This window comes from Peromyscus californicus, unplaced genomic scaffold (genome assembly GCF_007827085.1).
Source record: "Peromyscus californicus insignis strain IS unplaced genomic scaffold, ASM782708v3 Scaffold_11__1_contigs__length_118956290, whole genome shotgun sequence".
Taxonomy (NCBI): Eukaryota; Metazoa; Chordata; class Mammalia; order Rodentia; family Cricetidae; genus Peromyscus; species Peromyscus californicus.
This window is the reverse complement of record NW_026294402.1, coordinates 3,137,048-3,157,534: the sequence shown is the minus strand read 5'-3', so window position 1 is coordinate 3,157,534 and position 20,487 is coordinate 3,137,048.

The window sequence follows — 20,487 nt, the reverse complement described above, 5'->3', positions numbered from 1 at the left end:
CACAACCAAAAAATATAAGGATAAGAATTTCTACTGTATCAAGCTGATAATAGAAAAACAAATAAACAAATAAACAAACAAACAAATAAATAAATAAATAAATAAAATGAAAAAAGGGGACAAATACTATATTGTAATAGTATTACATGAACTATATAGAATATACAAATTCATAAAGCCTTTAGATATCTTTACAATGCCTCTATTATCTCCTAACACAACCATAAAGTGGGAGATTGCAGGGACTGATTGCTGGAATCTCATGTGAGTGTCATATTAACAGCCTTCTACATTGTCATAACCCTAACTAACACTGTATTTTCTGCTTGTCTCATTACTTGACTATAGGGTTAACAATATGTAAGGCAGATCAGCAGTTTACTATAAGATGGCTGATGGCCATATCAGTCCAGGATAAATAACTATGTACCAATATCTTGTTCTTTGTATTGTTATCTCCCTGAGTCTTTCTCAATGTATACACAGTAGAGCTTCAGGCAAACTCACAAAGACACCATGGCCACCTGTGACCCAAAGCAAGATTCCTCATCAGTCACTAGTCTGCTGACAGCTTGATCTTGGGATTATACATTCCAAATATCTCACATAACAAATTTCTGTTGTTTTGAGCTCCCTAGTCTAAAGTATAACAACAGAGGTGATTAAAATACAGAATACCGAGCAATACTATTTTTAAAAAGCAGATGAGATTCTTGTTGTATCATTTGCCAGTGGCATTGCTACAATTCTGAAAACAAATATTTTTAACCTACTAAGATCATCATTATAAACAAGGTGAGTGATAAATAAACACAAGCAACTATGTCTCCTGGACTAAATTATTTATGCATATTGCTACTGAGTTCTTACTTAGGATTCCCTTGCCTCCCATCTTTGTGATCTTGATGGAAAGAATTCAGGTAAGACATGTGGAGCTTAGTGGAGAAGAAGATAGATTAATTTATCACAGAGTGACAGGAAACAACCTCAAAGGGTGAGAGTGGACAATAGCCCAGTGTGGCTTTGTGCTGACTAACATGTTGAAGTAGATTTAGCACAGTTCACAAAGTCATGCCTTCACCCATGGCCAGAGACACACATAGAACACCTTCTTTTGTCCTAATCTCATATGACAAGTAGATTAGGATGAATTAAAGACGGAAATTTTTAATGTATAAAAAAACCTAGCCATGTTATACTAGTAGGAAATAGCTTCCCCTTCCTCTGTTTCAGCAAAACCTCGTGACTATCACATACACCCCTTTCATTTGACATTTGAAATCTTCCAGAGGGGGAGTTGTGATGCGCTCCTCTTACTTTAAATATCATCTTTTCACTTACAAAATTATGTTACCTGGGATACAGGAAGTGAGACCCAAAGCTATTTATGAGCAAGAAGTCCATTCTCAATGACCTTCAAATCTTGTCTCTAAGGATTAACACATGTCACTATTACACAGAACCCATTCCCTTTGAGTCATCCTAATTTTGTTTTTAAATTTAATTCTTTTGAGATTTTTTTCATATAGGAGTATTATGTTTACTTCATTTCTAACCTTCCCACTCATCTGTGTTCCTGCACTCCCTCTCAAATTCATGAATATTTTTCCTTAATCTTTTTTATGTGCATTTTTTTGGCCATAGGTGTTATATCCCCCAGAACTGGATTATACAGACAGTTGTGAGCTGCCATGTGGGTGCTGGCAATTGAACCTGGGTCTTCTGGAAGAGCAATCAGTGCTCTTAACCTCTGAGCCGTCTCTCCAGCCCTCCTTAATCTTTTTTATTGTTACATGAGGTTGCCATTATGCAGGTCTTGTTTAAGGAGCCACGCTGTTGAGCTTCCACAAGTGCAGCTTTGCTGTCATGTCTAGAAGGTGTTATCTAGCAGTAGTCACCCTGGCTCTCTGGCTCCTGTAATCTTCCTTCCCCATTTCTGTGATTTTGCCTGAGCCTCAGTTGTCTGGTTTGCATCACAGATGTATCAACTGGAGCTGACAATCCATGGTCATATACTCTCTGCAGTTTAACCCCAGTTGTGAATCTCTGTAACAGTCTCTAGATGATTCAAGAAGAAGTTACTATTTGTTAATGTTGACCATTAATCTCTTAATCACCCAATATGTGGAGTTCCACCATGGTCTCTCTTCCTGCCTCCCTCCACATTTCTGCCTTGACTTCCTGCATTGGCTTTCTTTGATGATGGACTGGAACAGGTAAGCTCAAGTAAATCCTTTCCTCCCAAAGGTGAATTTGTTAGTGCTTTATCACAATAACAGAAAGCAATGTAGGGCCATGCTCATATGCTACCTTTCAGTTTTACATGAGATTGTTTCTCATAGTCCTGAGAAGTGGGTGTGGATGAGGGTGATTTTATTGACTATGTAGAACCTCTTTTGGTTTTGTCTATAGTGTTCTGAAATGTGCAGATTGTGGTGTGAGACAGGTGAGCACCAGTTTATATCCATCTGTCCTTTTCATTTCTGGGTACTGTTTTCACCCCCTTTATCCCAATTTGTTAAATTCTAAATTCATACCTAGTAGTTTTTCACCAGTGCTAGGTTCTATCTTAATAACGGTGCAAATGAGTTGGTATGGAAGTTTCTGGAAGCTGGTAGACTTCAGCTCCCTTTTCTTCTCACCACGAATGCCTCCTGCTTACCAGAGTCACACACAACACATTTGCTTCACTGCCTCTTCCAGCTGCCTAGTGATGCCCTGTCGGTCGAGACTCCTCTCTCCTCCGGTCTGACCACCTCAGTTGCTTACTGCTCTCTTTAATACACCTGATAACAGCAGTCCTCTCTTGGAACTGGAACTGAGAATTTGGTTAGATTTTGACTCCTTGGCCCTGTTTTTTACTATTTATGTTCTTCATAGAGTTGGGGTTTGTTTCCAAGCAATCTCTTTTAATATGAGTATTTATACCCATCACACCTGTTCCCAGAACTCATCACTTTGGATATTTAGCCTACATATTCTGATGTTCTTTGGGTATTTATTTTTCAAGTTCTGGATAATCTACAGACATATGGTTATGACTCATATAGATGCAATTAGTTCTCATGTTTATCCCTCTGGCTCATATGTGAAGTATGTTCCAATTTCAAGTAAAATTAAAAATTAACTCAGCCAAAGATGTGTAGCTAGAGTTTTCCTGCCTGGCCCACAGTCAGGACAAATCTCTGTCACCCGCCAGTCCCACAGCCGCTCAGACCCGACCAAGTGAACACAGAGACTTATATTGGTTACAAACTGTATGGCCGTGGCAGGCTTCTTGCTAACTGTTCTTATATCTTAAACTAATCCATTTCTATAAATCTATACCTTGCCACATGGCTCGTGGCTTACCGGCATCTTTACATGCTGCTTGTCCTGGTGGCGGCTGGCAGTGTCTCTGACTCAGCCTTCCACTTCCCAGCTTTATTCTCATCCTTGTCCCGCCTATACTTCCTGCCTGGCCACTGGCCAATCAGTGATTTATTTATTGACCAATCAACAACACTCTTGACATACAGACCATCCCACAGCAGATGGAACAATGGAACATGAGAAATGGGCTTTAAATTGTAAAAATATTTCTTGAGTGCAGTTAAGGAGGTATTTACAACTAAATTGAACCTTTAAAGACTTATTGGAAAGATATATCTCTGAATATTATGAAAGAACTGAACATTTATTGAATAATTATAAATATGTACAATATGGTATAATTATAATTTTGTTTAAAATAGATGAATATTAAAATCATTCTGTTAGACATGAATAATGTAAACATGGTATGTAGCCATTTAAAATAATACATATCTATATTTGAGGAAAAAGTTCTACAACCATACTTTCTCAAGTTCTTATGACACAATGGTATTCTACAGGCATCATGTTTCTATGAACATGTGCACATTTATACATATTATTAATTTATAGTGATATAGCCTTTGTCAGTTAAAATTAACAGTACTTCATAAGCCTTTATTTTTCTACTTTAAACTCTCTTATGTTTATAATCAAAATAAAGGTGGAGATCCTTTCTTTTGGGAGATGGAGAAGAAAAATGATGACATGGGTTAGAGTCTAACAAGTCTTGTCATTTTCTTTATTTGTAAAATCTGTATCTGTGGACTTTACACTCATTAAAAGCAGCACTTTTGCAGGTCACATAAATACACAGAACATTTGGGTTGCTGACACAGCATGGTCACCAACCATAGCAGGAACAATGAGACACTATCTTTTCCTCTTAGACACTATATTTTCCTTTTATGCCGTGTCTCAATGTCCATTTTGTAATCTCTTGATGTCATCTTTTTTTTTTTAACACTTTGTTTTCTGTTAGGGATTTTGATATACATAATTCTGGCATTCAGCTGGAGTGAGAGGAGGCTGTGGTGCGCTTTACATAGTTTACATGTTAGCTAGCACTACAGCCTCTGAATCAGAAAATAGTAAGTAGATCCTATATACTAAAATGGTGTCTGTAAACAGATGTACAAATGATACAACTCATGTGTAGATCAATACATAAAATTATGGCAACCAGAGCCTTACAGTCTCACAACAATGATGCAGTATTTATTTATAGCGTTGATATGTAAATACATGGGGAAATCTATAGAATCAAGTGCTGGGCCTGGACTTCAGTGCCATCAAAAGGTTATCATTGCCAATTTATCTTGTGTCTGTGCACTTTGTGTGGTTTTCCTAGTGACAAAAATGTAGATGTAACCAACGGTCTTATCAAATAAGAAACACAGAGCCAATTCAGAGAAGAAAACCAAGAGGTCAGAGCTAAGAGCCTCACCCTTCCTGATTCAGGGATCCTCTCCAGCCAAGAGAGCTCTCCGAAAAAGACCTACTTCCTGTGTGTCTGTCTTTAAAGTCTTCCTGTTCTGTCTTCTCATTGGTTGTAAACCCAAACATGTGACTGCCTCATCACTGCCTGAATGTACCGCCCTCCAGGTCCTTAAAGGCGTGTGCCACCGCCGCCACGCACTTGCTATGACACTAATAGCTCTGACCCCCAGACAACTTTATTTATTAACATACAATTAAAATCACATTTCAGTATAAGTAAAATACCACCACACAAAATTAAGATTGACAGTGCTCAGGAGATATCTCCATCACTGAGTCATGCATTACTTTGTGTCCATATTCATGTAAATAATAAGAACAGACTACATTGACTTGGTAATTGCTAGGTATTTTGCCTCTCTAAAATTACTTCCCCATCTATAAATGGTTACAGTGTCATTTTTCTCTGAGGATTAAGTAGTATAGACTTGAAGATTCCATGTCCTTGTCTGTGTTTAATACTGAGTGCATCTTAGGCTACACTCCCTTCCTCCCTCATGCTGCCATTGTATATTGGTGAATTTTAAACCTTGAATGTTCACATTCAAAGCAATTGCTACTAGTTGCTCAGCTTCTGTTTGTTAAAAGTTCTGAGACCCACTGCATCATGGTAATGATATAAAGGTTGGAATTCTGAAATTTTCTCTTTGATGTTATTTTGATGATTTGGTAGGTGAATTTTGTTTCTGGTCTTGATTTTCTCCAGTTTTTCAGTCTTCATATTTGCCTGTTTGACTTGCTGCTTTGTGGGATTCATTCTGAAACAGGAGAACAGTTCTGACAGATGAATAGCAGATGTGTGTCTGAGAGCAGATAAGGGGAAAATAATGACTCAACTCTTAGGAGTCCCTGAAGATGAAACCATGAGTGTAGCTAAAACAAGGAACCATTTCCTACTTATCATTCCTGGGAGAACTGACTTGGGAAGTACAGCATCTGGCCTCACTCTTCCCAGCAGCTGAGTTCTGAAAATCTAAAGCCAGAGAGATTCAAACCGAAGTGTTTCTGTGGTAGTTTAGTGAGTGGCATGAAGAGAGGCACATAGAATTTGATTGCATCGAAGATGCTTAATTACCTTACAGGAAATCTGTGGTCATGAAGTGACATTTGATAATGGATTATATGTATAGTTGAAACAAGTTGTATAGTGTTATCACATGTATAATGATATTTGCTTCTAGACCTAACAGTTTTCCTGAATGCTTACACATTAAGCCATATTTTTACATAGAAAAAATTTGGGAATTAGAAATCTAACTGGTTTAAAGTAAAACACACACATGGTAAGCTTGAACTCACTAAACATAATGTTGACAATTACAAAGACTCTTTCAACATTGTAACCTGTAAGATATTAAATCAATAATATGCAAAGCAACCATATCCCTTCCATTCTTCCTGCTCGGGTGTAAAATACAGAAAATTTTGTATAGGACATTCTTTTGTAAATTGTGAAAGGAATTAGGTGTTTTCTTTCTAATAGATGAATGTCTTAACCTCTTTTAAAGAATCAAATTTGGAAAGATTCAGCAATACAGTAGTACTTGGGAGCTGGAGGGATGTCTCAGCGGGTAGGGTGCTTGATGCTTGCAGCGATTCCAAGTTCAATACCTGTCTTTGGTTCTCAGCACTGACAACAAATAGGTGATGCTCACAACCACCTAGGACTGCAGTTCTTTGGGATCTGATGCCCTCATCTGACCTCCACAGTCGTCATATATGTGCATGGTGCACAATACATACATGTCGACAAAAGAAACTTTACACACATAAGATAAAACAGACCTAGAGAGGAGAAACCCTTAATAAAGCTACTGCTTTCATGGTTAGTCTGACTTCAGAAACAGGCCTGGGTGAAACTACTGCAGCAGGGGACATTGTATCTAGTGACAAACCCAGTAACTAGTACTTGATTGATGAGATGTCAAAGCTGACTTTCCCTTGTGTATAAGATGTATTTTTCACAAATGCTAATGGGAAAATTAACTCTAGATCCATCACCTTATACCCATGCAAAAGCAGTCATTCAGTTTTATCTGAATTCAATCAAAATAATTCATCTGAGAAGTTTTAAATGACAGTTATCTACAAATTATACATGGAAGGAAATTTCAAAATAGTCATGATGCATTAAAGATGACTCATTTGCAGTAGAATATTTCATGAGAGTTTTTAAATGCTGTATTTCCACATTAGAATGCTTTATATCACTTTTTAAATTAATGATTTTTAAGTGATTTATTGGCATCAATACTCTATTGTGGATAAAAATGTAGTCCTTGGACCAGCCTCCCTGGTTTTGAGTCCTGCATACCATTTTATCTTGTGGCCCTGATTAGAAACTAAACCTTTCTGTGCTTCTGATTCATTTGTAAAAGAAATGGATAAAATAAAATTTACTGTACAATGTTATAGTTTAGTTATATTTGATTAATGTGTGTAAAGCACCCAGAACTATCAAAGACATGCAGTAACCATGATAAGAGCATTTTTCTTAAAATGAGAAATGAATAAATTCTTATTGAAAAATTATTCATGATATTGAAAATGTGAGGAAGCGAGAAAAGAAATCATCTCTCTGTGAAACAATCTGGGCTGACATTTTCTTAGTATAACTTTACAATTATTTCTTTGAAAGAAAATCACAAATCAATCAACAGAAAGAATAATTTGCAGGGAATATATTTGATTTTAATTAAAATTTACAAGTGGAAAGTAATGTAGTTGTAACAAGTCGCAAAAGCCATATAAATATTTCCTTAACACAAATTAATACTGTATAAAAACACCTTTGTATTTAGGAAAATAAATTAAAATAATTATTATAATGCTAGAATCTTTCTTTCTCTTAATTTTGTAAACTTGTTGCTGTGAGAGGTGAAATCAATAACATTCTTCAATCACTATAGCTCTCTATGTGTAACTCACTAATGTGTCATTTTCCATTTAATTTTACTTTTAATATTTATAATTATTAGTTTTAATTACATTTGAATGCAGTAGCCTGCAGAGACCAGAGATGATGAATCTCCTTGGAGCTATAAGCATCCTAACTTGAGTATTGGGAGTCAAACTGTTCCTGGGGAGAACTGTGTATGCTGTCTATTGCTGAGCCTGTGGCCAGCCTCTTTCTGACATTTTAATAACTTACCTGGGAAGAGTCTTGGCACAATGGATTCACTTATCTTCAATGTGTCCTTTTGTCTCAGATTTTGTGACTTCCAGCCCCAACGCTCTGATGGGTGTTCTGATCATCTTTCCTGGCAAGTCTGTAAGTGATTTTTGATTTAATGTACAATAATTGTCTTCATGTTGAGTCACTCTTAGTCTGCCTGCCTTAGCAATCGTTCCACTTGTTTTGACTTGTTTTCAGTAATTTGCCTAGGGAATTGATGAGGTTAACCTACTTCCCAGATCATTGATTTGAATGTTGAAAATGCCACTTTCTTAACTTTTTATTTAAAAAAAAATCGGTTTTTCTCACATAGATTTTCGTTAGTTCACATGTTATCCCATCACTGATACTTTAATATCTTTTTTCATATGCCTATAATTTTTATTAAAATAGACTTTTTTCCTTTTACATACCAAACCCGTTTCCCCCTCATGAGAGTAAGGCTTCCCTTGGGTAGTCAACACAGGATGTTGCAGTGTGTTTGTGTGTATCTGTGTGTGCATATACACACACGTGTGGGTCCATGTGGAAGCTAGGGGACAACCTTGGCAGTTGTTTCTCAGAATATGTCCCCCATATTTTTGTGAAACAGAGACTAACTGGATTGTAGCTTGAGCTGACAAAGGAGCTACAGACCACATCTGTTTCTATAGCATAGGGTTACAATTATACACAACCACTTGGCTTTTCATAAGGTTCAGAAGGCTGTATCTATATGCTCAACTACATCACTGATTCAGCCATCTCTCTACTGTGCTAGCTGCATTTCTGTTGTTGTGCCAAGTACTATGAGTAAAAGCATCTGGGAGTTCATTTGCTTACAAATCCAGATCATATTCCAATACTGAGTGATGAGAAACCAAGTAAGGAACCTGAAAGCATGCCTTCTTCTATTCCACATAGCACTACCCATGGCATTACACAATAAATTTTATTATACCCTTTTAAAAGGATTTATTTTTATAGTCTCTCTCTCTCCCCCTCCCCCTCCCCCTTCCCCTGCCCCTCCCTCCCCTCTGTGTGTGTGTGTGTGTGTGTGTGTGTGTGTGTGTGTGTGTGTGTGTCTGTGTGTGGGGAGTGGGCATGTGTGCACATGAGAAATGCGTGTGAGGACAGATGTCCAGAGAGGTAGAAAAGGAAGCTCAGATTCCCCGGAGCTGGAGTTAGAGGTGGTTGTGAGCCTCCTGTTGTGGGTGCCAGAGCAGTACATAGTCGTAGCTACTGAGCCATCTCTCCAGTGCCTGTTATGTTATAGTTTTTACAAATGAAGAAACTGAAGTGCAGAAAATTTTAGCACCTTACTCAAAGTCAAGAGATAATCAAGTTGACAGTTAAGCGAACCAGAACACTCATCCTCTTTTTTTTTCTTCCTTAATAACATTTTTTTTAATTTGGGTATTTCAGAAATTAACCAAAATGAACCAACTCTAAACATCTTACTTCTCTTGTATCAGTTATATTTTTAAAGATTGGCTTGTTTGTTTTATGACTTTTTTATTATGACATTAGATTTTGCTGCTGGTCCCTGTGTATGATTGACATGCCATTTGGTGTCACCTTTCTTGTGCTTAATCTTAGGACTCTATTTTCTCTGATAGGCACATTCTCCCTGACAAAGTTCCCATGTAAGCTAATCTTTGAGTTAGAAACAGGCTGGAGTTTTTTTCATGATGTTTCAGCAGAGTAAGAGTTATTTGAGCACGGAGAGAAAATTTTAGGTTCATGATGAAGAACTGGAATCTGACCTTCCTTCTGAGACCTATCACTTCTCACAGGGTTCCCACTGGATAAAGCCCTGGCAATGCCAAGTCCTGCTTATCATGGTTTTGACAGCTAAGGTTTTTCCCTATTAGTTTCTCATTTTAGAGAATTGCCTGATTGATTGATTGATTGATTGATATTCCTAATTTTCTGTCTTGGTCTGTCTCCACAAAATAGAAGCTATTTATGAAAACTGTAACTTTTGTTTTCTGTTTGTTTAACACTGCTTCTAGAATTGAGAGTGATGACATCTGAGTGTGGTACAATAGGAATATTTCTTCCTGTGGTATAGTAGTTTGAAAGAAAATGGCCTCCAAAGGGAGTGGCACTATTGGGAGGTGTGGCTTTGTTGGAAGAAGTTTGTCACTGTGGCGGCGGGAGGGGGGGTCTTGAAGTCTCCTATGCTTAAGTTACGCTCAGTGTGACATACACTTCACTTTCTGTTGCCTGAGGATCAAGATGTAGAACTCTTAGCTCCTTCTCCAGCACCATGTCTGGTTGCATGCCACCTGCCATGATGATAATGGACTAAACTTTTGACCTGTGAGCCACCCCAGTTAAATGTTTTCATATGAGTCTTGGTGTCTCTTCACAATAATAGAAACCCTAACTAAAACATGTGGTATTTTACCCAGTGTTTCTTCCATTAGTTTGTTGAATGTTCACATACACACACACACACACATACACACACACACACACACACACACACACACACACACACACACACACCAGATTTATCTAGCACGTGGCAGTGAAGGGAAGAGTTTTATAACTCTACTTTCTCTCCCATCTTTAGATCCTGTTCATATCTTTTCTTCTGACTTATTTATCTTTTTCTTTGCTCTTCAGTGTTGTGTTACAGCCTTATGTTTGAATAATTTGAAATGAGCTTTGCAACCAGACTTCTTTCATAATGGCTGTAAAGACAGAAATACATGCAGATGCTCCTTTCACCTATAGTATATATGGACCTTGAACCCAGAGCACTTGTAACTGGTCAGTGGCATATCTGTGGCTACTTTACAATGTGCCATCATGACACTGATCTGGACAATGACCCCAGATTCTGTGAATTGTAGATGGAGCTAAGACATTTATGGCAGACTCTTTGAGGGAGGTGTGTGTTTCTGTACCACGTGTTCCACAGTATATCATGTACTATTCCAGCTCACGCTGATTTTAATTTAATTTAATTTAAGACATAGACAAGAAGCACTGGAAAGCATTCTTGAAGTTGTTCAGGAGTTTGTTTGTCTTTCTTGGTCTTGTAGACAAAGATCAAGGCTTTGTTTTTAAGCTTTGGTCAGATATACCTGGATTCTTGGATTTGAAACTTAAATACCATAGAAGGAACATACTTTGTAAGTTATTTGGGCTCTACTTTTTAAAATGACATCAACAGGATAACAATGGCTATTTTTAAGAGTTATCAAAGATTAACTAAATATTTATATGATCTAAAGCATTTTAGATGACTAAGAAATACATTTTTTTCATGATCTGTCCTTTTCTGATAGTTTTAGGGTTGTTGGTGAATATCTTGTCAATTGTTTTGTGACATTGCAGAGGTAATTGTGAACTTACTTTTACACCAATCTGTTCTGACTCCATTAAAACAGAGTACCCAGAAATGATGAGAAAAACATTTTATATTTCCACTGTTCTTTTGTCTAATTACTTGGAATCCAAGTGGCAGGTTACAATTTGATACACTGTATTGTTTCAATTTCTGAGATTATAATTATGATATTTCTACCTTCCTCCTCTCAACTCCTCTATATACCCCTGCCAATTCTCCTTCAAGCTTGTGATCTCTTTTAAAATACCTTTACTCTTAAAGGTACAGAGAAGACCAATCAGATATCTTGGGCTTTAATTCAGACTCTGGTTTTTGGGACTTTTCTCAAGTTAGTCTTGTATTTAGTACCTTGAACTTTTCATAAATATAATCAAGAGACTTTAAAAGTCTCATGTTTAAAAGTCTCATGTTTTCTAAAGCTAATGAAAGAGCTAATACATATAAATTGCTTAGGATAATGTGTAGCCTGAAGATCAGTTTGAACAAATGTTATATCCTACAGGAGGCACGCTGATATTAGCAAGATTGTTTATCTTGGTGTACATTGGGTACCTAAAGATGCCATGTCATGGTTAAGAATGAAAACTAAAGTCAAACTGTCTTGACCTAAATACTGACTCTGTTGCTCATTAAGTATGTGAATCTAGTTTAATTATTTAATCTCCCTGTAGCTAGGGTTTTCCTGCCTGGCCCACAGTCAGGACAAATCTCTGTCACCTGCCAGTCCCACAGCCGCTCAGAACCAACCAAGTAAACACAGAGACTTATATTGCTTATAAACTGTATGGCCATGGCAGGCTTCTTGCTAGCTGTTCTTATATCTTAAATTAACCCATTTCTACAAATCTATACCTTGCCACGTGACTCGTGGCTTACCAGCATCTTCTCATGCTGCTTGTCATGGCGGCGGCTGGCAGTCTCTCTGACTCAGCCTTCCACTTCCCAGAATTCTTCTCCTCCTTGTCCCACCTATACTTCCTCCTGCCTGGCTACTGGCCAATCAGTGTTTTATTTACTAAGCAATCAGAGCAACACATTTGACATACAGAACATCCCACAGCATCTCCCCATTCACAGTTTTTCTTATAGTAAAATAAGAGTAATAATGAAGGGATATAGGAATGTTATAAAAATCAGTAGATAAACAAATGACTTAGCTTATGATAAACAGTTGTTTTGGTGGTGTAGTATTTTAGAATAAATCATCAGGTGTCTTATATTTACTTGAAAGTATAAAGTGTCTCAAGTCCCAGCTGTCATGAAAGACTCAGGAGGAGGGGTTTCTCTATGAGTAAAGAGGCAGAAAGCCCAATTTAAGACTTTCACTCCATCTCCTTACCTGCCTCTCAGCAGATGTTCTGTTGCTTATAAACTGTATAACTAAAGACACAATTCCCTGTGTTCTTTCTATTTAGTGGTCTCAGAGTACCATCCTGAAAATCTGCAGGCTTCGTTATAGGCATCTCTTCATAGTCAGCTCTCTTGATATCAGAGCTTACACATTTTCCTAGAGACGTGAGTTTCTGCATTTTATTCTTTACTAACTTCACAGATTGGGCCTTACCCAAGAATGAGAACTGCTGGCTGTTTCAGTTTACTGAGCTTTAATTTCATGGTCCACTGGGAAGTAGATTCTTTGATGTTATTCCTAGTAGCCATCAAAGTAGGGTGACACCGAGTGAACAGTGAAATAGAGGAGATTCGTGTGGACCTGTAATTTCTAATAGCTGGTAGTTTATAGCAAATAATAACAAACAATTTATCACTGGAACGATTTTAATCAAAGAAGCAAACAATATTATCTTCTGACATTTTCCTTCCCTGATTGTATTCTATTGTATTATTTATTATGGTAATAATGAATCAAAATCAAGAATATTGCAATTAAAATACTTCATGTAATATATGTTCCCATCTCATCCTCTCTCCCCTCCTCTATCCTTTCTGACCTCCCTACCACCTGCCTTCCATCACATGTACATTTGTGCTTATTTATATTTAAAAGAGTCCGTAGAGTTGAGCCATAGGTGGATGACCATATATTTCAGCATCACTAGCATTTAGTACTGCAGCTAGCAGAATAACCACAGTCAGTAAATGTTTATTAACTGAACGAATGCAAGTTTTTGGTAAGATAGTAACTTCATATGCACCTGTCAACACTCTCCATGTTCTAAGCCTAAAAGTGAGCAATGCTCAGTTATCCATTAGTACACAGTATGATCCTCCCATGAGCAGGTTTTGTTAGGTTTCTTTTATATAAAATGGAAAAAATATGGTTCAATTATTTAACACCTGCCTTTAACACCTTTTAAAACACAAAAATAAAAATAGTGATACATCTTACAATTTCATGTAATTTTTCTACAATGCAAAACAACTTTATGAACATTCAGAAAAAGAAAATTTATTTAAAGCTCTTATATTTGCATGCTTATATTATCTGAGTTAATCAAGTCATTAATATGAAATCTACCATGATGTGTGTATGTGTGTATATAAATGAGTCTGTGTATGTGTGTGTGCATGTATAGGTGTGTACGTGTGTGTAGAAGTATGTACATATGTGTGAGTATGTCTGCTTGTGTATGTGATGTGTGTGTCTATGAATGTGTGTGTACATGTGTGTGAGTGTGTTTATTTGTGCATATGAGTGTGCTTGTACATGTGTGTATGTGTTTATTAGTGTGTGAGTGTGTATATGTGTATGTGCATTGTGTGACTGTGTCCGTATATGTGCTTACAAGTGTATTTGTGAGTATGTATATGTCTATGAGTATGTGTGTGTTTGCTTTTATACATTGTTACATATGCATGCTCACAATTAAGAGATTGGGTTTGGGAGGTATATAACCTGGTTGAGCCAGAGAAAAGATCCCATTGGCAAATAATGACTTATGTGCATATATATCAAGGTTCCAAATTCTAGGCTAGATAGTCAATATTTTACGTGAAAGACTGGGAAGATCTCTCAGTAGTTAAGAGCACTTCCAACTCTTGAAAAGTGTCCAAATTCAGTTTTCAGCACTCACTATCTTCTGTAACTCTAGCCAGTGGGCATCTGATGCCCTCTCTTGGACTCCATGGACACATGCACTCACATATACACATAACTCTACATAACACCCACATGTGCCCCATAATTATTATTTTTTAAAATCTAAAATAATTTCATAAAAGAAAGGGTTGATCTAGAACGTTTTCATCAGCAGTGCACAAATCCATCAGAGAATGGAGGCTATAAGGCCAATGCAGAGTTACAGCTGCTTGTGATCCTTTTCAGTCAGTGCCTCATTGACTGATTCACTGCAGTGATGCTACTTCAGGTCATAGCACTGTGCTGCATCAGCAAAAGGTCTTTCTACTACTGCATGTCATTCTTCTAAGTGTTTCATAAGTTTTTACATATGTTTGGCCAGATATCTGCCTGAACTTGCATTTCCAGAGCAGAGTCAAGCAGACAGCAGTCCCTAAATGACTGTCTCAGGAACTTCAGGGGATGCTCACAGCTCAGTGAACTGAAAGAATTTCAGTGAGAATGAAAAGCATATTGACAAGCTGACTTTGAAGATGCTTGTGTTTTCTCATGTTTTCCTGACTGAAATGGACTGCATGAAAACTCAGATAACATTAACCTTGGTATAAGACTTTGGGGGATATTATAACCCATTACAATTACTGTTAGATGATCATGTATCATGCTGTGAATTAACCAACAGGAAAACATTATGAAAATTTGTAATTTGATACTATATCCCCACTATTGTTTCAACAAAATTAATCATCATCAAAGGGGGTCACCTAGGGTCACAGATAACCTAACTCTTGTCTTAAGAAAGCCTACCTTGCAAGATCTCTATAATTTTATTTCCTCTTTCTACTACTTTAACAGAAGTCCAGTTGAAGTTTTAGTTGGGTTTCAGGCTTTCTTGTCAGTTTCTGTGCTGGGTCACCCTGGATGTCCCCATTGATACAAAGTTCCTGGAGTTTTGTTGTTTTGTTAGTATTGATGGACATACTGTTCTCTCTGCTGGGTATATCGTTAGATGATTTATTCTTTCAGCTGTAACTTAAAATGCTATTTCCAGAACTGTGCTGTGAAGTGGTCTGCCATCTCATAATAGTTTCTGAAACTCGGTGCTATCACTGTAAATGCTGCAGTTTCACTACCCATTGGCCTCCTCCTTTGCCCTGTCTGTGTCTGTCTCATATTTATATTTGACTCTTAGCTATATCTAAAGCGAGGGTTTCGACACATGCTGAGAAGGGGGAGCTCATTACTCCCAGGACTCTCCACTCCTGCTGCTGCGATTTCATCTTCCCTTGCTTACATCCTTACTAATATTCTTCAGCCTCCCCTCCCCTAATCTCTACTCCACTTTTCTTCATATGTTTTTAAAAATTCTTGTCTTACTTTTAAAACCTTTATGTGACTATAAATTGATTTGGAAAATTTTAATATTTCTTAAAATATGTCAAGTTAATAAATATTGCTATTTTATTAGTTCCTTGCCAGTCACTTATTATTTAGGATTACATGTGTGTAAGCTAATTCCCTCTTGGCTAAATTAGAAAGTTGCAGAATAGAGAAAAATCTTAGGATATTATTGGCTTGGTAAGAACTGAAATGCATACTGATAGTTCATATTTCCATAAATTATTAAAAATTCTTTTACACCCCCAATCCATGGAAGCAACAGAGCACGGAGAGCATCAAAGGAAGGTGGTTTTGAGAACACAGATACCCAAAGCTCTTCTCCAGGGAAACTTTGGGCCTGGCTTTGCTAATTGAGGTTCCTGGACTTAGCATTAAGTAAGGAGTCAAGGTAGAAGAGATTCTCCTTGCTACCAGGTCCACAGCCAAGGACAGCAGAGTTTGGGGATGTCCTCATATGTGCCTTGTATATTGGAACTGATAGTGCGAAAGACATGTCATTCTTCTAAATGAAAGAGTTTGTGTCTTTTGTCCTGTATTACAATTCCTTTACAGGTCTAAGAATCAGGTGTAGAAAATACACCATTCTCAAGAGAAGAGTGATAAAAGATACAATACAAAGAAAAGCTACAGTTTTTATAGGTAACCTGAGCATCTGATGTACACAATTTAAGTAGTCTTAATCTTAGAGTGAAAACCTGGATTAGTTTTGAAACATCAGATTTCTTTCTTCTTTCTTTTTTTTGTTTTTTTGTTTTTTGAGAAAATGGTTTCTCTGTGTAGTTTTGGTGCTTTCCTGGATCTAACTCTGTAGCCCAGGCTGGCCTTGACTTCACAGAGATCCGCCAGGCTCTGCCTCCTGAATGCTGGGATTAAAGGCGTGCACCACTGACACCTGGCTAGATTTCTTGTTCTTCATAAAATGACATGTCTCTGTCTCTGCCTCTCCCTCCCTCCCTCCCCCCGACATGTGCACACATATGTATGTTAAACATATATATGTGTTTAAAATGTGCTCTCTGTGTATATATTTGAATTCTTTCTATATACATATATATGTACATTGATTTACCTGTGTGTTGAAATACATTTCTGTCCTTTCAAAATTTTATTTTGGGTGGTATCAGGGATTGACCATGGGGCTTTAAACATATTGGGTAAGTGCTATTCTGTCACTGAGCTACATCCTCATCTCTGTTTCCATTTTCAGGGCCTTTAGAATGGGGAATGGAGCTGAGGATGTAGTTACTTCAACTGTGAGTTGAAAGAAAACCTATCTTTTTATCTTATTTCAGCCTCTCTATTGCCTTTCATTACTTTTATTCCTAAACCATAGATTGCGTAAAAGGTTGCTTTGTTTTCCAACCTTTATTCATATTTTAATGCTTAGCCTGACTCATTTCGCACCCCAGCTGCAATTATAGCATGGATTTTGTGTGATAATTGGAATTGCCTAACTGTTGAACCGGCAGGCATTACATATACTCACAAACAGTGCTGTATTAAATAAGAAAATCAAACAAATACACAGGGTTTGTATTCTGCTGTAGCAGAACAAAGTCACCGCTCTTCCTGACCTCAGGCCAGTGTGTCTGGTTACATGGCATGTGTGATAAGAATAATTGACTGAAGTTGGAGAGGTGACTCAGAGGTTATGAGTTTGTACTGCTCTTCCTGGAGCCCCAAGTTCTGTTCTCTGCAATCAAGTTTAGAAGCTCTCAGCCACCAGTAACTCCAGCTCTAGGGGACCTGACTCCTTGACTCTCCTCCAAGGGCACTACACTCACATAAACAAATTCATATAGAAACTCATGTACATAATTATAATTAAAAATAAAATAAGACTTTTAAAAACATGACTGCCAATAGGAAACATATTTATTTAGTTATTTGCAGTTTGTTCTGTGTGCGTTGAGTTTAGGACATCTTCTCTCTTTAATACTCGCTGGACTATGGACAGTGGTCCTTTGCCATCTTGATGAATACCTGATTGTTTCCTCATTTGTTATCCTAATGTCATGAACATACCTGTGAGTGAACTAGGGTCAGTGTATTGTTCTATATGTAGGTAACTTGGGGATATTTTAATGAAAATATCGTCCATATGCCTTATTTAACCAACTGACCATTTCCCATCATAAAATGCTTTAAATTTTCATATTCTAAAACAATTGCAACATGATCATGACAAAGTTAATCTTGTTCTACATTCTTTATTTACTGTTATATAGTTATGTAGTAATAGCTTAGAGTGCCATGGCAATCATCTTGACAAAATAAACTGTCCCATCAAAGTATATTTCCTTTTCGTGGTTCAAGAGACTAAAGCCAGGACTTCATGCATACAAGGCTTATGCTCTGTCAATGAAACATACCTCCAGTCCCATGAATGCATGTTAGGAATGTCATTTTGCCTTGTGAGATCACAATGACTATTTCATTGACTACTTCCAGTGTTTCTTTGCTATCTCCTCGTGTTTAGAAATATTTTGTGCATGTATGTATTTATTGTATGTTTATATGTGTATGCATGTGTGAGGGTGTGCATGTGGAGGTCGGAGGACAACTTGCTAAAGCTGGTTTGCTCCTTCTAGCATGTCAGTCCCAACAGATCAAACTCAGGCTGTTGAGCTCAGCAGCAGTCTCCTTCACCCCTGAGCTGTCTTCCACGCTCATTTACTTTCTGGTTTGGCTGCCCATTTTAAAAATATATCTGAAATAATTTCTTACTGTTTTTCTTGATTATTGCACTATGGAAATTTAAAATAAAGATAATAATGAAAATTTCCATGAGATTGAAAAAATGCTGAAAGCAGAAATATACTACCTTGCATTCATCCTGAAGTCAGTTATAAGACACAACACACTCAGTAGCTCATTGTCTAGGTCATTTTGAGAGCTCTAACAGTTTCAATATATTAGACAATTCCCTATTCCATAAACACAGTACAAACCCACTCCTGCTATTTCTGGATATACACACCTTGCTCAAAATGTCATTTCCCCCATAGTTTGAATTTAAGAAAAAAAATGAGGAGGGTAAAAATAGCTGTGTTACAAAACTAGATTTTCTTCTTGAAGAGAATGGGAAACATTTATAAAAACTACATCAGCCACACTGGGCTTCTTTGAAACATAAATCAAATAGGAGGGTTGGGATGTGGATCAGTTGCTAGAGTGCTTACCTAGCATGCCTGAAATTTGTTCTCCATCCCAAGCAGCGCACATCCCAAACAATGTGTGGTCCAATCCCTGAAGGATAAAGCAAAGTCAGTTACCTCCTGATATGTAAGGTGTTCCTTCTTTCCATGCAGCTTTTGTGTTGTCCAGTGCTTCTCAGGCACAATCGTGGGCCTTATCTTTTCTGTGAATGTTTCATTCTTAGTACCCTGTTATGGCCAAGTGTGTACCATCTAATGTCACCCCCTGCATAATTATTTATCTACTATTATTTTATTGGTTGAGAATTTCACACATATGTACATACAGTATGCTGTGATCAAATCTACCATCCATTCCCTTCCCCCTGTTCAATCTCTTCCCTATTTCTCTACTACGTTTCTTTCTCCCAACTTCATGGTTTTGTTGTTGTTGTTCTCAGCCCACCGAGTTCATGTAGTCCTCCAGTGTATTGATTGGCATAGGCATTTGGTAGCACATGGGAAGCCTCTCAAGTGCAGCATCCCTGAAGAAAGCCTGACTCTCCTCCCAGTAAAGATCTTTTGACACTCTGGTATCTGCTGGCATTTGGGCTTCTGGACACAACAATTCTTCCTTGAAGTTTGGAAATTTGGGCAATGGGAAAGTATCTGTCCTCCAGATAAGAGGGCAGGGAGCACTGCCTAATCCCCTTTGTCCAGGAAAACCATTTTCTCTAAAACAGGAAGAGTCAATCTCTCTAATATAGAGGATATTTAGCCCAATAAAAGCAGAGGTACACTGAATTCAGTGGTTGGAAAGGAGAGGAATGTGCCATTGTGGGTCAGAAGGTAGATCAGTTGTGCTTTTTGACTTTTTATTCAGAAAATATATACAATATCAATGCCTCAGAATTAACAACAGTGTCAATACTAACAAAACAAAATGCTAGTGGCTCTCTCCAGTGGTGGCGTCAGCAATGTGTGAATCTCTTCATAAGGATGAGTTCTGCTGAACTGCAGTAGGTAGTTACCATTCTCATCTACACATAAGGGAGTGTTTGAGGTCTTTCAGGCTGTAAGGTACAAAAGAGTTTTGAAGCCATGCCTGTCTGACTGTGAAACTCATGTTTTTTACAAAAAACACAAGTACACTCTGTAGGGTGATAATATCAAACTCACACGTTGACAAGGCCACTTAAAAATGAATGGATTCTGCCTGCTACTGAGTTTGGGAAATAATTGACCTCTTACTGATGATTCATATTGATTATACAGACACTTTGCCAAGAACAGCTTTAAGATGAACAATTTTAAATGACTGAGAAAAATACACTGACAAAGGAGTACTAAAACACCCAGCACATTGTTATGTCAGAAAATACAGAAAAATAGGAAATTTGTAAAAGCATAAAGAAATTGAATCCAGCTTCAAAGGGATTCTGCAAAGGACTTTAAGAGAAAACAGCAAGATTTTATTAGACCACAGTGATCTGTTTTTGGAAGCCTTTGAAGTTAAATACCCCTAAGAAACTTAAAAAAA